Source organism: Aethina tumida, chromosome 8 (assembly GCF_024364675.1).
Source record: "Aethina tumida isolate Nest 87 chromosome 8, icAetTumi1.1, whole genome shotgun sequence".
Taxonomy (NCBI): Eukaryota; Metazoa; Arthropoda; class Insecta; order Coleoptera; family Nitidulidae; genus Aethina; species Aethina tumida.
Window position 1 is genome coordinate 2,397,181 of NC_065442.1, and position 20,713 is coordinate 2,417,893.

Genomic DNA, 20,713 nt, shown 5'->3' on the forward strand with positions numbered 1-20,713 from the left:
AATTAATTTGATATTTAAATTATTATTAAATTTTATAGTTATTTTATAATTTAATTAAAATATTAGGGATTTTATTATATAATTAGAAAAAATATATTTTATTATAGTGAAATAGTATTGTGAAAGAATTAATTTAAATATTTAAAAGAATAATTAATTTTTAGTACCTTGGGTACCAGGGTTGATTAAATAATAATTTTATATTAAATATTCTCGAATTTAAAAGAGCTGATTTATTATATTTATTATTGTGGAATAACTACTATAAATAATAAGTTAGAAATGAAACGTTATTCGTTTTTAAATATATCTAGTTTTTTAAGAAAAAAATTTAATTTGTTAATTATGAATATTTTTTTATATATTTAATTAAATATTAGTAATTGGTTATATTTTAGGGGATAAGCTTTAAAATAAATTTTTATAAATAAATTAAAATATATTAAATGTAGGATTAGAATTTTTCATCATTAAAAAAATGTTATAATTTATTATATTATAAATATAATTTTCTTTTATTTTAAATTTTTTATTAAAATATATTTATTAATTTTAAATAAATAGAAATAATGATTAAATTAGTATAATTTTATTTAAATTTTAAAATTTAGGTTTTTAAAAGGAATTCGGCAAAATATTTTTTTACCTGTTTATTAAAAACATGTCCTTTTGATATTAATGATTAATTTTAAATGGCCGCGGTATCCTAACCGTGCAAAGGTAGCATAATCATTAGTTTTTTAATTGAAAGGTGGTATGAAAGGTTGGATAAGAGAAATACTGTCTCTTATATAATTAATTATATTTTATTTTTTAGTATTAATTAAGTAAAATTTAATTATTATATTTGGTTGGAGTGATTGAAAAATTTATTAAAATTTTTCTTTTATAGAACATTAATATATAAATATTTGATCCAATTATTTTGATTATAAGAATAAATTACCTAAGGGATAACAGCGTTATTTTTTTAAAGAGTTCAAATCGAAAAAAAGATTGCGACCTCGATGTTGGATTAAAATTAAATTATGACGCAGAAGCTATAATTTTAGATCTGTTCGACCTTTAAAATTTTACATGATCTGAGTTTAAACCGGCGTGAGCCAGGTTGGTTTCTATGTTAAATAAATAGTAATATTTTAGTACGAAAGGACCAAATATTAGATTAATAATTTGTTTATTGAATATGATTAATTATTTTGGCAGACTAGTGCGAAGGATTTAGAATCTTTATATGTAAAATTTATTACAAATAATACTTGTTATTAAAAGATTTATTATTGTTATTTATTTCTAGTTTAATTTTTGTGTTTTAGTAGGAGTAGCATTTCTAACTTTGTTAGAGCGTAAGGTTTTAGGGTATATTCAGATTCGAAAGGGGCCTAATAAAGTAGGTTTTATAGGTTTAATCCAACCTTTTAGAGATGCTATTAAGTTGTTTACTAAGGAACAAACTTATCCTTATATATCAAATTTGAATTTATATTATTTAAGTCCTGTGATTAATTTTTCTTTATCATTATTTTTATGGATAAGAATACCTTTTATTACTGTAAATTTAAATTTTAATTTATCTTTATTATTTTTTTAAGAGTTTCAAGATTAAGAGTTTATACTATTATATTAGCTGGTTGGGCTTCTAATTCGAATTATTCTTTATTAGGAAGATTACGATCTGTAGCTCAAACTATTTCTTATGAAGTTAGATTAGCTTTAATTTTAATTTCTTTTTTATTTTTAATTTTAAGATTGAGAATTTTAGATTTAATGATTTATCAAGAGTATCTTTGATTTATTTTTATAATATTACCTAATAGATTAATATGATTAGTTTCTAGATTAGCTGAAACTAATCGGACTCCTTTTGATTTTGCAGAAGGAGAATCAGAATTAGTTTCTGGATTTAATGTAGAATATAGAAGAGGGGGATTTGCTTTAATTTTTTTAGCAGAATATTCAAGAATTTTATTTATAAGAATATTAAGAGCTATATTATTTTTAGGACGAAATTTACTTAGATTTACTTTTTTTTTAAAGTTAACTTTAGTAAGATTTTTTTGACTATGAGTTTGAGGAACTTTGCCTCGATTTCGATATGATAAATTAATGTATTTAGCTTGAATATCTTATTTACCTGTTCCATTAAATTTTTTTTATTTTATTTAGGAGTAAAATTTATTGTATTTATTTTTTAATTTAGTTAATTAAAATTAGTATAAATCAATAGAGCATTATTATCTCTTTTTTATACTTTCAAAGTATATACTTATACAAGTTCATTGATTTAAGAATTAAAAATAATATTATCTCATATCTTTCTTATTATAGGATTAATAATATAGTAAGAAAAATATAATACTGCTAAGATTTGACCTGCTAAAATATAAGGGTCTTCTACAGGTCGAACACCAATTCAAGTTAATAAAATTACAATTGTAAAAAGGGATCAAAATAATAATTTATTAATTGGGTAAAATTGATTTCTTTGGAATTTTTTCTTATTTGCCTCCTAATTTATTAGGAATTGACCGTAAAATAGCATATGCAAATAGAAAATATCATTCTGGTTGAATATGAACAGAGGTAACTAGAGGATTAGCTGGGGCGAAATTATCTGGATCTCCTAGAATGAATGGGTTAATCAATGATAATGAAATAAGTATAAATCTTATAATTAAGAATCCCACAGAACCCTTTCATGAAAAAATGGGTGGAATGGAAGTTTGTCAATATCTCTTTTTGTACCTAAGGGATTATTTGAACCTGTTTGATGAAGAAAAAGTAAGTGAATTATAGTTATAGCAGCTACTACAAATGGTAGAAGAAAATGTAAGGCAAAAAATCGATTTAAAGTAGCATTATCAACAGCAAATCCTCCTCATAATCATTGTACAATTGTTATTCCTAAGTATGGAATAGCAGATACTAAATTTGTAATTACAGTGGCTCCTCAAAAGGATATTTGACCTCAAGGTAATACGTAACCAAGGAAAGCTGTTCCTATAACTACAAAAAAATTGTTACTCCTATTATTCATATATGTATTAAATAATAGGACCCGTAGTAAATTCCTCGTCCAATATGAATATATAAACAAATAAAGAAAAAGGATGCACCATTAGCATGACAAGCTCGAATTAATCTTCCATAATTTACATCTCGGCTAATATGAGCTACTCTATTAAAAGCTAATTCTACATTAGGACAATAATGTATTGATAAAAATAATCCTGAAACAATTTGGATAATTAAACATAATCCTAATAAAGATCCAAAATTTCATATAGATCTAATATTATAAGGAGTAGGTAAATCAACTAAAGAGTTATTTGCAATTTTTAAAAGTGGAGAAGTTTTACGGATGGCTATTTTCATTAGAATTTTTGTCGTAAAGGACCTCTTTTTAAATTAGAAATTTTTGTAACTGCAATTAAAGTAATAAATAAATAAATATAAAGTATAAATAACACAATATAATTTGGGTAATTTAAAAATTTATTTAATGAGAAATTATTTAAATTAATTTCATAATTTAATATATTTATATTTAATTTATTGTGGTTAAAAAAATATTGATCGGCAATAAATGATAAGATAAATAATAATATTAAAAAGAAGATTATAAATATTAGGCTATTTCTAAATTTGAATTTTTTATTTGAAGTAATTCTGGTTATATAAATGAACAGAATTAATATTCCTCCAATTATTACTAGAAATAAAATATATGAAAATCAAAATTGTAGTTTAATAGACCAGTAATTAAAGCAATAGTAGCAATTTGTAGAAGAAGAATAAAACCAAGGGATAGTGGGTGTTTTATAAATAAGAAAGATAAGGATAATGAAAGCAAGAAGAATTATTAAAAAATTTATGATACAGAGAATAGTTTATATAAAAATATCAATTTTGGAGATTAATGATAAGGGTTTACTTTTCTCTGATATTTTTAATATATAATCATATTGTTGGTTTACAAGACCAATATTTTAATTTAAATTATAAAAACTAATGAACATTTTATTTTTTTATCTTTGTTAATGTATTTAATTGGAATAATTATTGTTGTCTTCTGGCTTCTAATGTTGACTGTATTTTCTTTTTGGTTGGGTCGTTGATACTGAGACACACAGATTTGTTTACACTTAACGGATTTATTTGCTTAACAAAAGATTACATGTAAAACACGCGCACCTCGCACACATGTCTACAGGTCAACTCTCTATTGCACACTGCCAGAGTCACCTCTTGCGCCTCTTCCGTGCGCATAAACATAAAATGGGTTGCCTAACACCAAACTAAATACCACGAAGTATAGATATATCTATACTTCGTGCTAAATACAATTCTTGTATACCTAAGGGCATTTTGGCCTTAACAATTATATTTTGCATTAAGCGAAATAATTTGTTGTTAATGCTTATTAGATTAGAATTTATTATATTATCTTTATATTTTTTAATATTTTTATATTTGAAGGTTATATTATACATATATTTGTTATTTCTCAGTTTTAGAGTTTGTGAAGGTGCCCTGTGTCTTTCTATTATTGTTTCTATAATTCGATTAGTGGGAAATGACTATATTATATTATTTTCAATATTATGATAGGATTATTATTTAGAATAATTTTTTTAATACCTTTATGTTTTATAGGAGGTGTCTTTAAACACTTTATTTAATTGTTTTTAGTTTTTTTTACTTATGCATTTATTTACTTTATTTAATTTTTGGAATACATTTTTATTTTGAAAAAACAACTTTATTTGTGTTTTTGATATCATATATCGCAAAGATTAAATTATATTGTGCGCAAACCCACACTAGCACGGCGCATTGTCTTTGAGAGTGGGGATTCCTACGACCGGGCAAAATTTTTCTCTCTTTGTCGTGCATCCATCTCTTACAACATCCAGACACGAAGAGCATTTTTCGCACTGTATAATTCTGCCACTGCCACATCTTCATTAGATCTCCAACCGAAAAGTAATTAATATATTTAAAAAGTTTTCTGGCAATGCGACAATTTCAAAAGACCTCCAATTGTAAGATAATCAATATAATTAAAAAGTTTATGGAAAAATCTAATCTGAATATATATATCAGCCCCTGTTCTCCTCCAACATACAATTCTGGCACTGCGACAACTTCAAAAGACCTCAAACCGTAAGGTAATAAATATATTTAAAAAGTTGGTTTGAAAAATCTAATCTTATATATAAAATTATCGTGTCACAGTTTTCGTTCCCATACTCCTCCGAAACGGCTTAACCGATTCTCATGAAATTTTGTGAGCGTATTGAGTAGGTCTGAGAATCGGCCAACATCTATTTTTCATCCCCCTAAATATTAGGGGTAGTCCACCCCTAAATTTTTTTTTTATTTTTAGACAAAATTTTTGGTTTCTATTTTTTTATGATACAACATACAAAAATACATACAATCCTAAATTTTCACCCTTCTACGATCAACCCTTATTTTTTAATAGCCATTTTAGTAATTTAATCATTTTTCATCTCCGGTCGAAAACTGATCAATCGTCATTTAATTAGTTATTCCCGCCAGATGTCTACAGGTGTCACTTCTGACCTAGTAAACAGCACGGAGTAGGGGTGGGAACGAAGCCGGTCTCCTTTCTCTCTCACTCCCTACACAGTTGTCGGCCATCATTATTGTTTATGCATCAAGTGTAGTGACAATTATTATTTTGCTATCTAAGTGTAACTCTCATATTAACTATTAATCATTCATATTTAATCAATAATAATAAAATTATCAATTTTGAGTGTATTTTGCACGATTAGTTAATTAAGTGATTTTTATAACCTCAAAAGTACTCAACACGTGGCACGAGCTTCCAGTAACAACGGCTTTTGTGTTGTAAGTATACTTTTTTTTATTTATATCGAAAATGTTGTTGATCTTATAAAAATGTAATTTTAATTTAATTTTATTAAAAAAATGTAATTGAACAATTAAGATTTTCATAGTTTCAAAAAATTTGAATCAATCATTATGAATCTTTATTTTGAAATGTCGATGGAAATATTGGTTGTATGAAAAAATTATAAGAGACAATGTTTTCGTAAAATTTAATTGTTTACTATTGTTTAAAAAATTTGTTCATAAAACTTATATTTTTGTTATAATTTCATAATTTCAAACTAATCATTTCAAAACTGCGGCAAAAATCCTGGCCCTAATTATACTTTTAATATTTTTCATCATTAAGTAATTTCATTAATTCTATTTATGTGTTTTGTAAAAAAATAGATCTCCAGAGATTGAGTGCATGTTTGCGTCGCAGCTCCAAAAGAGAGGAAATGTATTCGAAACAGACTTGTCTGTTACGAATATAGTATGGGACACCAAGGGCCGACCTCACTAGCCTCATGTAGGTCCCTTGCAGGGACCTAATGAGCCAAGGAGCGGCGGTGCCCCATATAGGAAGAGCATAGGTGGACTGTCGCGTTAAAAACACGCAGATTAATTGAAGAGGAAAGACGTTTAAAAAAGAAGAAGGATTTCAAAGCAACAAAGGCTGCTAGAGCTTTCCCCTTTACCAAAGCGACCTGGCGAGAGAAACTGAGTTTCTTGTCAAGTATGACACCCAGATACTTGGCGCTGGGACTCCACTCAACTTGGTGATCATTGATATGGAATTTAGGTGGTAACCTTCGTCGATTTGAGAAGAAGATAGCTTCGGATTTAGAAGGATTGATCTCCAATCTCCATCGAGAGTACCAACAGAGCAGTTTAGGCAGGAAGTTCCTAATATGGATCCGCATAAACTATACATCTGTGGGAGCTAACTAAGGCAACGTAATCGGCACACATTGCCACAGTAACTCTAGGATAAGATGGTATGTCGCTTCAATAGAGATTGAAGAGAGTAGGAGATAGTTTGGAGCCTTGCGGGACACCAGCGGTAATAGTTGTCGAAGAAGAAAACTCGCTTCCAACCCTGGAACGAAAGGAGCGGTTGGAAAGGAAAGAGCGGATAGTGCCGATCAGATAAGAAGGAAAGTTTAACGAAGCCAGTTTGTGTATTAGACCACACCATTAGACATTGGGAGCGTTAGCAGGGGGAGCGAGTTCGATTGCCTCGGCCGTGAATAAAGCCAAATCAGCTCAAGACCAGCTAAAAGAGAAACAACGCCATAATGAAAAAATGGAAGCGATCGCTATGGGAAATGGTTTAGTCTTAAAACCACATAAAAAAGGCTTGGGTCTTTTCGTAAATCCCTCTTCGTGTTATGTCGGAACTGCAACAGAAAAAAATTTTCTCTAGAAAAATTACCAAAACGTGCTGTAACAAATCTAGATTTGATTCGATATGTTAAATTATTAAAAATTAAAAATTTTCGAAGTGTCTTTATGCGAGACAATTTACCAAATAAAATTCGTAAACTCAAAGAATGCGGTATTGTTAATCTCGATTGTGAACAAGGATCAGGCACCCACTGAGTTTCTTATATAAAAAGAAATAAAGAGTACATCTTATGTTTCGATAGTTTTGGTAATCTTAAACCACCCAAAGATATTATTGATTATTTTAATTCATCCGATTTTACAACAACAACAATTGATTATAATTATAATAATTTTCAGAAATCCAATGACTACTGCAATTGCGGTCATTTATGTTTGGAATTTTTGTATAAGTATTCTTAAAAATATAGTTTTTGTTTAGTACATAATTTGTATTTTAAGAAAGAGAGAGAGAGAGAGAGAGAGGGAGGTAGAATGAGTTTTACAGGCACCGAATCTGTTTTATCAGCAGACTTTTATCCACCCTTGGATCTTGGAGAATACGAAGATGTTGATGATGAAGGTGGTGGTGGTGGTGGTGTTGGGCGTGAAGACTTTGCTTTAGGCTTTTTAAGTTTAGAAGTATACAATTCAATTCCCAACATTTATATAGGTAAAAATAAATTTTATATAGACATTCATACGCTTGAAATTCTAACAGGCACCTATGATATTAAAGACATTAATTCAAATCTTTTAATCAAATTTATCTGTTAAATAAAATACATAAAAAACATATGATTTTGTCGATACATCCCAATTTAAATACATTAAAATGTGAAATAAAATGTACACATGTTGTGGACTTTTCCAAACCAGATTCCATCGGAGATTTATTGGGGTTTGAGAGTAAAATCTTGGATGTAAACAAACTAAACGAATCGAAAAAACCAGTTAATATAATGAAAGTGAATGCAATCAAAGTACTGTGTAATATTATAACTGGTTCCTATGATAATGGTGTCATGAGTCATATTTTACATGAATTTTTCCCAAGCGTAGGTGCTGGTTTTAAAATTATAGAATCCCCACAAAATGTCATATATCTTCCTTTAAATACGAAAATAATCAACAACATAACATTTAAATTGGTCGATCAAGATGGTAAACTGCTCAATTTTAGGGGAGAAACGATAACATTAAGAACTCATCTGAGAGCTGTCGATCGATTGAAAAGTAAGAGAAAACAAAGAAAATGGTTATAAAATATAATAGATCTCAATCTAGAATTATTCAGACACAGTCATCTGAAGGGTTAACAACTAATAATATCGCTTTTTTAATATCGCTGGGATTCAAAGTTAAGAAGCAGCAGCGTCAGCATCAGAATAAATACCATGGATATTTTAACTATAAATGAAACGGCATTTCTCGATAATTTCATCATTAATGCAGAAAAACATTCACATACATTTCCAATGCTTTTAACAACAACGACGAAATAAGAATTCCGATTCAACAAACCGACTTGTACACCTTGCCTTGGGTCTGTTACATTTATATTGAAGGTAAACGTTTGGACGATCAAGGTAATCCCGCCAAAACAGCTACATTTGTAAACAACTTTTTTCATTATCTATTTGAAGAATTGAGATATGAAGTGGGAGGTAAGTTCATTGATCGCGTTAAAAATCCAGGAATTACTACCACTCTAAAAGGTTATGTTTCGAAAGAAACGCGACGCGTCTTTCGTGTGCCCGATGGGCTGAAGAAGAGAGCATTGTAAGTGTTGATTATTCAAACACGAGCTCTTTTAATTTAAGCATCCCTTTGCGGACACTCTTCGGTTTCGCTGACGTCAGGATTTAGTACTAATTCGTAGTAATTCCGATTTAAATGCCATCTATAATACTGACCCGAAAGAGAAAAACAAAGTAAAAATTAATAAGATTATTTAGAAAGTTCCTCATATCGCAGTGTCGGACGTTGAACGTTTAAAATTACTATCGACCATCGATAGTGGTAGAGAATTGGAAATTGGTTTTCGTAATTGGGAACTATTTGAGTATCCTCTGCTACCAAAGACTCAAAGTCACACGTGGAACGTAAAGTCGGCGACGCAGCTCGAAAAACCTCGCTTTATAAGGCGGTAGCGTTGAAGATGGTAATGGAGGAAAAGACTGTGGAATTTTATTATAATTGTGTGTGTTCTACCTTACATTAGTAATGTTGGATTAGTTAATTTTAAAGAATTAATATACAGATTTTTTATGGCAAAGGAAGCATTGAAGGTTGTGTATGTAATTAATAATAATTGAAATAAATGTATTTAAATAATTGTGTGTGTGTTTTATTATGCTTTTTCTTCTCATTCAAGCAGATAGCGTCGTTGAGTGGGCGGGGATTTCTATATAAGTCACACATGTTCAGTGACATCAACTTTTGGGGGGGTTTCAGTGGGAGATAAGTCACATGTCAAATTATTCACACATTCCCATTGCTCGACAACTTAACTTTGCAAAATTTCAAGAGTTCTCATTGGTCAGAAATGCAAATAAAACTAATTCCCTATTGGTTTCCATCTCATTGGTCAACAACAATAGGCCACACCTCCAACAGAGCAGGGGGCGTGGCATCTACACAAAAGGGGAGGGGCGAGCGCTGTGATTGGTCAGTGGGCCAGAAACCGCTTTGTACTAACTACTTATAACGTCATACATGTAGTAATGAAATTTTAAATGAAAGAATATAAGCTTAGAGAAATTACTTATTTTATTTGCCAAGCAAGACTAATCTAATTGACTGGTTCAAACACATTTAATACTGCTTGATTTTGAGACTTAGATTTAGGTGTTTTGCATCTCCTTACAATAGTACTTAAAGAAGTTCCCAGCACCTTGCCAATTACCCCGCTTCAAGATTTCATCCAGCTCCATCCCCTGTTCAAGCCTGTATGAAGCCACTGCTGAACGGAGAGACCCTGGACTCGTGCCAATGCCCAGATTTTTGAAAATCGTCTTTCATCAGCCGGCAACCATTGCTTTCGATGACTCGGCGACTTTTCCTCTCGTCGTAATAAATAGCCTAATCAAGCCTGGCACCGCCTTGCGCCTCGCTGCTGACACTTCTATTAATCGCTTCACCCAGAAGACCAAATCAAACTCTTGCTGTATAGATTTTGACAGCTTCCATCCAGACCGTCGATGCCTGATATTGTCAGTCTTAGACCCAAAGATCGGCCAAAAGGTAATAGACTCTCGCTGTGACACTTAATAATTCGCATCTATGGCTAGAAGAGTGAGATCGTGAATGCGCCTCCCCGAAGCTAACAGTAACAAAATCGCTGTGTGTCTGGAGATCTGGAAAAGGCTATCCCGGTCAGGGGGATGACTCTTCAACCACTCAATTAGCACTTCGACATTCCAGATACTATAGATAGATTCAACAGGTGTCTTAGCTGCTTCTGGATTACCTATCGCCTTAATCATTGATCTGACTAACGGGTGAGCACTCAATCGATTTTCACTACCTGGGTTGGCTAATGAGCTAACCACCGATTTCTTTGTTAAAATAGTCCAGTAACTCGGCTTCCTTTCACTTGCTAAATATTATAAGTATGAAGCAAACTGCTGATCCGACGACCGGCTAGGCGGTACCTGGTTCTTAGCACACCACTTCGTCCATTGGCTTCAGGCGGAACCATATGTCTTCGAGGTCTCAGTTGGAGCTACTCAAGCCAGACACTAAATCGGCCCACCCCGTATCCGCCAAACCTCCAAACACAGGTCTTTCACGCCCTGGAGGAGCATTCCGGTCACCAGATCCACCAACGAGTGCTCCAGGTTCCGTAGTTCGAATGGAGCTGCCAGACTCCTGCTCTTCAGTTCGCTCCGCCAAAAGGTTCTCTCCCATCGAGGCGCCACGCCAGATATACTCCTTTCGCTGAGTTCAAGCGGTGTAGAACCTGCGGAATCAATGGAGGTGGAGGAAACACCCAGGCTAGGTCAGTGGACCCAAGCCCTGCTGAAGGCATTGATGAATGCTGCTTCGCTATCGCTCGCCTCCAGCGTGACATATGCCTCGACTACCTTCGACTGGCTTGTGGCAAACAGATCTATCTGCGGTGTTCCCCACTTCTCGAAGACCAGTTGCGTCGCATTGCTCTTCAGGTGCCAGTCCGTGAGAGACATTCCTCGTGATAATCTGTCTGCCCAGCAGTTGTATATTCCTGGCAGGTAATAGGGAACCAGGTGAATTTGGGTTCGGTGACTCAGTATCAGGATCTCCTTGACTACCTCTTGCAGGACTTTAGACCGGATGCCTCCCTGCTTCTTGATATAAGCCACTATAGTTCTGTTGTCGGATTGCAACATCACTGACCTGCCCCGGAATGTTGGAGGAGAACAGGGACTGAAATATATATTCAGATTAGATTTTTCAAAAAACTATTTAAATATATTAATTACCTTACAGTTTGAGGTCTTTTGAAGTTGTCGCAGTACCAGAATTGTATGTTGGAGGAGAACAGGGGCTGAAATATATATTCAGATTAGATTTTTCAAAAAACTATTTAAATATGTTAATTACCTTACGGTTTGATGTCTTTTGAAATTGTCGCAGTGCCAGAATTGTATGTTGGAGGAGAACAGGGGCTGAAATATATATTCAGATTAGATTTTTCAAAAAACTATTTAAATATGTTAATTACCTTACGGTTTAATGTCTTTTGAAATTGTCGCAGTGCCAGAATTGTATGTTGGAGGACAGGGGCTGAAATATATATTCAGATTAGATTTTTCAATAAACTTTTTAATTATATTAATAACCTTACCGTTAGAGGCCTTTTGAAGTTGTCACAGTGCCAGAATTGTATGTTGTAGGAGAACGGGGGCTGAAATATACATTCAGATTAGATTTTTGAACAAACTTTTTAAATATATTTATTACTTTACAGTTCGAGGTCTTTTGAAGTTGTCGCAGTGCTAGAATTTTATGTTGGAGGAGAACCGGGGCTAAATTATACATTCAGATTAGAATTTTCAACTTTCTTTTTAAATATATGAATTATCTTACGATTGGAGGTCTTTTGAAGATGTCGCAGTACCAGAATTGTATGTCGGAGGAGGACAGGGGCTGAAGTATATATACAGATTAGATTTTTCAATAAACTTTTTAATTATATTAATAACCTTACCGTTAGAGGCCTTTTGAAGTTGCCACAGTGTCAGAATTGTATGTTGGAGGATAACAGGGGCTGAAATATATATTCAGATTAGAGTTTTCAATAAACGTTTTAATTATATTAATAACCTTACCGTTGGAGGTCTTTTGAAGTTGTTGCAGTGCCAGAATTCTATGTTGGAGGAGAACAGCAGCTGAAATATATATTCAGATTAAATTTTTCAAAAAACTATTTAAATATGTTAATTAACTTACAGTTTGAGGTCTTTTGAAGATGTCGCAGTGCCAGAATTGTATGTCGGAGGAGTACAGGGGCTGAAGTATATATACAGATTAGATTTTTCAAACAAACTTTTTAAATATATTTATTACCTTATGGTTTGAGGTCTTTTGAAGTTACCGCAGTGCCAGAATTGTATGTCGGAGGAGGATAGGGGCTGAAATATATATACAGACTAACTGACCCGGCGAACGTTGTTTTGCCATATAAATAACTTTCAAGTAATTTCTAGTGTAGACAAAAAATAGCTTACTTATTGTAAGTATGTATGTATGTTAGAATGTGTATGTTGTATGTATGTAATAATGTGGTATACGTGTGAAATAAGCATGGAGCGCTGTGAACGATGAGGGAATATAAAAATAACAAAAGTTAAGTTATTATAATTTAATCCTTAAAATTATATATCGTTAATTAAACAATTACGACAGTAACACTAATAAACAATATCAATCTCTTAATGCTGTAGCGTGAACAATATTTATTGTTAGTCCATCTCCAGCTAACACAAACAAACTGGGTGGTTTACCCACTCGAGAGCATGCCACGTATAATTGTCCGTGTGAAAAACATGGTGTTCTCAAATCTAAGCCACAAATAGACATCGTTTGACCTTGAGATTTGTTGATAGTCATTGCAAATGCCAATCTAATCGGAAACTGAATACGTTTGAATTGAATTGGCACATCTGGATCCGTGCCGATAAGTAAACCGTACAATTTCAGGTAGTTGCACGTTTCCTGACGCGCAACACATCCCAGCTGGCTCATTTTTGAATTTCAGAGCATGACAATGCGGACATTTCTTGTCCATAGCACCAATTACCACTTTTGAATGAGCATATTATTCAATATCGGGCTCATACTGGAATGCTAGACGCAGGAATGAATCAGATATAAATGCTCGATGTACCTGTTGTCGTTGTTGGTCATTTGTTCTGCGTCTATTCACTGTGAAACGGCGTGATTGTCGTTGTTCTAATCTTCTGACTTCATTGCGTTCAGCTCGTGTATCTTCTGGCTCTTCTTGATGCAATTGCGCCATTCTGACACGTGCATCAGTATTTTGTTGCTGGATTTGTTTTTCGGTTCTTTCGGATCTTCTATTTCACAAGTTCAAGTGTTTTTTACAAAACACACATAAATAGAATTAATGAAATTACTTAATGATGAAAAATATTAAAAGTATAATTAGGGCCAGGATTTTTGCCGCAGGTTTGAAATGATTAGTTTGAAATTATGAAATTATAACAAAAATATAAGTTTTATGGACAAATTTTTTAAACAATAGTAAATAATTAAATTTTACGAAAACATTGTCTCTTATAATTTTTTCATACAACCAATATTTCCATCGACATTTCAAAATAAAGATTCATAATGATTGATTCAAATTTTTGGAAACTATGAAAATCTTAAGTTTTATGGACAAATTTTTTAAACAAAAGTAAATAATTAAATTTTACGAAAACATTGTCTCTTATAATTTTTTCATACAACCAATATTTCCATCGACATTTCAAAATAAAGATTCATAATGATTGATTCAAATTTTTGGAAACTATGAAAATCTTAAGTTTTATGGACAAATTTTTTAAACAAAAGTAAATAATTAAATTTTACGAAAACATTGTCTCTTATAATTTTTTCATACAACCAATATTTCCATCGACATTTCAAAATAAATATTCATAATGATTGATTCAAATTTTTTGAAACTATGAAAATCTTAATTGTTCAATTACATTTTTTTAATAAAATTAAATTAAAATTACATTTTTATAAGATCAACAACATTTTCGATATAAATAAAAAAAAGTATACTTACAACACAAAAGCCGTTGTTACTGGAAACTCGTGCCACGTGTTGAGTACTTTTGAGGTTATAAAAATCACTTAATTAACTAATCGTGCAAAATACACTCAAAATTGATAATTTTATTATTATTGATTAAATATGAATGATTAATAGTTAATATGAGAGTTACACTTAGATAGCAAAATAATAATTGTCACTACACTTGATGCATAAACAATAATGATGGCCGACAACTGTGTAGGGAGTGAGAGAGAAAGGAGACCGGCTTCGTTCCCATCCCTACTCCGTGCTGTTTACTAGGTCAGAAGTGACACCTGTAGACATCTGGCGGGAATAACTAATTAAATGACGATTGATCAGTTTTCGACCGGAGATGAAAAATGATTAAATTACTAAAATGGCTATTAAAAAATAAGGGTTGATCGTAGAAGGGTGAAAATTTAGGATTGTATGTATTTTTGTATGTTGTATCATAAAAAAATAGAAACCAAAAATTTTGTCTAAAAATAAAAAAAAAATTTAGGGGTGGACTACCCCTAATATTTAGGGGGATGAAAAATAGATGTTGGCCGATTCTCAGACCTACTCAATACGCTCACAAAATTTCATGAGAATCGGTTAAGCCGTTTCGGAGGAGTATGGGAACGAAAACTGTGACACGATAATTTTATATATAAGATTAGATTTTTCAAACCAACTTTTTAAATATATTTATTACCTTACGGTTTGAGGTCTTTTGAAGTTGTCGCAGTGCCAGAATTGTATGTTGGAGGAGAACAGGGGCTGATATATATATTCAGATTAGATTTTTCCATAAACTTTTTAATTATATTGATTATCTTACAATTGGAGGTCTTTTGAAATTGTCGCATTGCCAGAAAACTTTTTAAATATATTAATTACTTTTCGGTTGGAGATCTAATGAAGATGTGGCAGTGGCAGAATTATACAGTGCGAAAAATGCTCTTCGTGTCTGGATGTTGTAAGAGATGGATGCACGACAAAGAGAGAAAAATTTTGCCCGGTCGTAGGAATCCCCACTCTCAAAGACAATGCGCCGTGCTAGTGTGGGTTTGCGCACAATATAATTTAATCTTTGCGATATATGATATCAAAAACACAAATAAAGTTGTTTTTTCAAAATAAAAATGTATTCCAAAAATTAAATAAAGTAAATAAATGCATAAGTAAAAAAAACTAAAAACAATTAAATAAAGTGTTTAAAGACACTTCCTATAAAACATAAAGGTATTAAAAAAATTATTCTAAATAATAATCCTATCATAATATTGAAAATAATATAATATAGTCATTTCCCACTAATCGAATTATAGAAACAATAATAGAAAGACACAGGGCACCTTCACAAACTCTAAAACTGAGAAATAACAAATATATGTATAATATAACCTTCAAATATAAAAATATTAAAAAATATAAAGATAATATAATAAATTCTAATCTAATAAGCATTAACAACAAATTATTTCGCTTAATGCAAAATATAATTGTTAAGGCCAAAATGCCCTTAGGTATACAAGAATTGTATTTAGCACGAAGTATAGATATATCTATACTTCGTGGTATTTAGTTTGGTGTTAGGCAACCCATTTTATGTTTATGCGCACGGAAGAGGCGCAAGAGGTGACTCTGGCAGTGTGCAATAGAGAGTTGACCTGTAGACATGTGTGCGAGGTGCGCGTGTTTTACATGTAATCTTTTGTTAAGCAAATAAATCCGTTAAGTGTAAACAAATCTGTGTGTCTCAGTATCAACGACCCAACCAAAAAGAAAATACAGTCAACATTAGAAGCCAGAAGACAACAATAATTATTCCAATTAAATACATTAACAAAGATAAAAAAATAAAATGTTCATTAGTTTTTATAATTTAAATTAAAATATTGGTCTTGTAAACCAACAATATGATTATATATTAAAAATATCAGAGAAAAGTAAACCCTTATCATTAATCTCCAAAATTGATATTTTTATATAAACTATTCTCTGTATCATAAATTTTTTAATAATTCTTCTTGCTTTCATTATCCTTATCTTTCTTATTTATAAAACACCCACTATCCCTTGGTTTTATTCTTCTTCTACAAATTGCTACTATTGCTTTAATTACTGGTCTATTAAACTACAATTTTGATTTTCATATATTTTATTTCTAGTAATAATTGGAGGAATATTAATTCTGTTCATTTATATAACCAGAATTACTTCAAATAAAAAATTCAAATTTAGAAATAGCCTAATATTTATAATCTTCTTTTTAATATTATTATTTATCTTATCATTTATTGCCGATCAATATTTTTTTAACCACAATAAATTAAATATAAATATATTAAATTATGAAATTAATTTAAATAATTTCTCATTAAATAAATTTTTAAATTACCCAAATTATATTGTGTTATTTATACTTTATATTTATTTATTTATTACTTTAATTGCAGTTACAAAAATTTCTAATTTAAAAAGAGGTCCTTTACGACAAAAATTCTAATGAAAATAGCCATCCGTAAAACTTCTCCACTTTTAAAAATTGCAAATAACTCTTTAGTTGATTTACCTACTCCTTATAATATTAGATCTATATGAAATTTTGGATCTTTATTAGGATTATGTTTAATTATCCAAATTGTTTCAGGATTATTTTTATCAATACATTATTGTCCTAATGTAGAATTAGCTTTTAATAGAGTAGCTCATATTAGCCGAGATGTAAATTATGGAAGATTAATTCGAGCTTGTCATGCTAATGGTGCATCCTTTTTCTTTATTTGTTTATATATTCATATTGGACGAGGAATTTACTACGGGTCCTATTATTTAATACATATATGAATAATAGGAGTAACAATTTTTTTGTAGTTATAGGAACAGCTTTCCTTGGTTACGTATTACCTTGAGGTCAAATATCCTTTTGAGGAGCCACTGTAATTACAAATTTAGTATCTGCTATTCCATACTTAGGAATAACAATTGTACAATGATTATGAGGAGGATTTGCTGTTGATAATGCTACTTTAAATCGATTTTTTGCCTTACATTTTCTTCTACCATTTGTAGTAGCTGCTATAACTATAATTCACTTACTTTTTCTTCATCAAACAGGTTCAAATAATCCCTTAGGTACAAAAAGAGATATTGACAAACTTCCATTCCACCCATTTTTTCATGAAAGGGTTCTGTGGGATTCTTAATTATAAGATTTATACTTATTTCATTATCATTGATTAACCCATTCATTCTAGGAGATCCAGATAATTTCGCCCCAGCTAATCCTCTAGTTACCTCTGTTCATATTCAACCAGAATGATATTTTCTATTTGCATATGCTATTTTACGGTCAATTCCTAATAAATTAGGAGGCAAATAAGAAAAAATTCCAAAGAAATCAATTTTACCCAATTAATAAATTATTATTTTGATCCCTTTTTACAATTGTAATTTTATTAACTTGAATTGGTGTTCGACCTGTAGAAGACCCTTATATTTTAGCAGGTCAAATCTTAGCAGTATTATATTTTTCTTACTATATTATTAATCCTATAATAAGAAAGATATGAGATAATATTATTTTTAATTCTTAAATCAATGAACTTGTATAAGTATATACTTTGAAAGTATAAAAAAGAGATAATAATGCTCTATTGATTTATACTAATTTTAATTAACTAAATTAAAAAATAAATACAATAAATTTTACTCCTAAATAAAATAAAAAAAATTTAATGGAACAGGTAAATAAGATATTCAAGCTAAATACATTAATTTATCATATCGAAATCGAGGCAAAGTTCCTCAAACTCATAGTCAAAAAAATCTTACTAAAGTTAACTTTAAAAAAAAAGTAAATCTAAGTAAATTTCGTCCTAAAAATAATATAGCTCTTAATATTCTTATAAATAAAATTCTTGAATATTCTGCTAAAAAAATTAAAGCAAATCCCCCTCTTCTATATTCTACATTAAATCCAGAAACTAATTCTGATTCTCCTTCTGCAAAATCAAAAGGAGTCCGATTAGTTTCAGCTAATCTAGAAACTAATCATATTAATCTATTAGGTAATATTATAAAAATAAATCAAAGATACTCTTGATAAATCATTAAATCTAAAATTCTCAATCTTAAAATTAAAAATAAAAAAGAAATTAAAATTAAAGCTAATCTAACTTCATAAGAAATAGTTTGAGCTACAGATCGTAATCTTCCTAATAAAGAATAATTCGAATTAGAAGCCCAACCAGCTAATATAATAGTATAAACTCTTAATCTTGAAACTCTTAAAAAAATAATAAAGATAAATTAAAATTTAAATTTACAGTAATAAAAGGTATTCTTATCCATAAAAATAATGATAAAGAAAAATTAATCACAGGACTTAAATAATATAAATTCAAATTTGATATATAAGGATAAGTTTGTTCCTTAGTAAACAACTTAATAGCATCTCTAAAAGGTTGGATTAAACCTATAAAACCTACTTTATTAGGCCCCTTTCGAATCTGAATATACCCTAAAACCTTACGCTCTAACAAAGTTAGAAATGCTACTCCTACTAAAACACAAAAATTAAACTAGAAATAAATAACAATAATAAATCTTTTAATAACAAGTATTATTTGTAATAAATTTTACATATAAAGATTCTAAATCCTTCGCACTAGTCTGCCAAAATAATTAATCATATTCAATAAACAAATTATTAATCTAATATTTGGTCCTTTCGTACTAAAATATTACTATTTATTTAACATAGAAACCAACCTGGCTCACGCCGGTTTAAACTCAGATCATGTAAAATTTTAAAGGTCGAACAGATCTAAAATTATAGCTTCTGCGTCATAATTTAATTTTAATCCAACATCGAGGTCGCAATCTTTTTTTCGATTTGAACTCTTTAAAAAAATAACGCTGTTATCCCTTAGGTAATTTATTCTTATAATCAAAATAATTGGATCAAATATTTATATATTAATGTTCTATAAAAGAAAAATTTTAATAAATTTTTCAATCACTCCAACCAAATATAATAATTAAATTTTACTTAATTAATACTAAAAAATAAAATATAATTAATTATATAAGAGACAGTATTTCTCTTATCCAACCTTTCATACCACCTTTCAATTAAAAAACTAATGATTATGCTACCTTTGCACGGTTAGGATACCGCGGCCATTTAAAATTAATCATTAATATCAAAAGGACATGTTTTTAATAAACAGGTAAAAAAATATTTTGCCGAATTCCTTTTAAAAACCTAAATTTTAAAATTTAAATAAAATTATACTAATTTAATCATTATTTCTATTTATTTAAAATTAATAAATATATTTTAATAAAAAATTTAAAATAAAAGAAAATTATATTTATAATATAATAAATTATAACATTTTTTTAATGATGAAAAATTCTAATCCTACATTTAATATATTTTAATTTATTTATAAAAATTTATTTTAAAGCTTATCCCCTAAAATATAACCAATTACTAATATTTAATTAAATATATAAAAAAATATTCATAATTAACAAATTAAATTTTTTTCTTAAAAAACTAGATATATTTAAAAACGAATAACGTTTCATTTCTAACTTATTATTTATAGTAGTTATTCCACAATAATAAATATAATAAATCAGCTCTTTTAAATTCGAGAATATTTAATATAAAATTATTATTTAATCAACCCTGGTACCCAAGGTACTAAAAATTAATTATTCTTTTAAATATTTAAATTAATTCTTTCACAATACTATTTCACTATAATAAAATATATTTTTTCTAATTATATAATAAAATCCCTAATATTTTAATTAAATTATAAAATAACTATAAAATTTAATAATAATTTAAATATCAAATTAATTTGAATATATTTATTGTAACCCATCTCTACCAATATATAAACTGCATCTTGATCTGATTAACTTTCTTTATTAAAAATTTTAAATATTATAATTCTCCTAAAATATTTAAACTACAACGATATACAAATTAAAAACATTGGTACTATTAATCGTGGATTATCAATTACAGGACAGGTTCCTCTGAATAGACCAAAATACCGCCAAATTCTTTAATTTTCAAGAACATAACTTTTACTAATTCAGTTTTACAAGTTCACGTCTACAATAATAGGGTATCTAATCCTAGTTTAAATC

The 20,713-nt window shown here is 29.6% G+C and overlaps 2 long non-coding RNA genes across 2 annotated transcripts; one reads left to right on the plus strand and one right to left on the minus strand.

Moving 5' to 3' along the window:
• Positions 1-242: 242 nt before the first annotated feature.
• Positions 243-19,741, minus strand: LOC126266406 (uncharacterized). Its single transcript, XR_007548787.1, has 2 exons — positions 19,669-19,741; positions 243-666 (listed from the first exon to the last, which is right to left on the minus strand). It is a non-coding gene; the product is annotated as an uncharacterized LOC126266406 (long non-coding RNA).
• Positions 679-20,359, plus strand: LOC126266408 (uncharacterized). The gene is made up of 2 exons (XR_007548793.1): positions 679-751; positions 19,754-20,359. It is a non-coding gene; the product is annotated as an uncharacterized LOC126266408 (long non-coding RNA).
• The last annotated feature ends 354 nt before the right edge of the window (positions 20,360-20,713 follow it).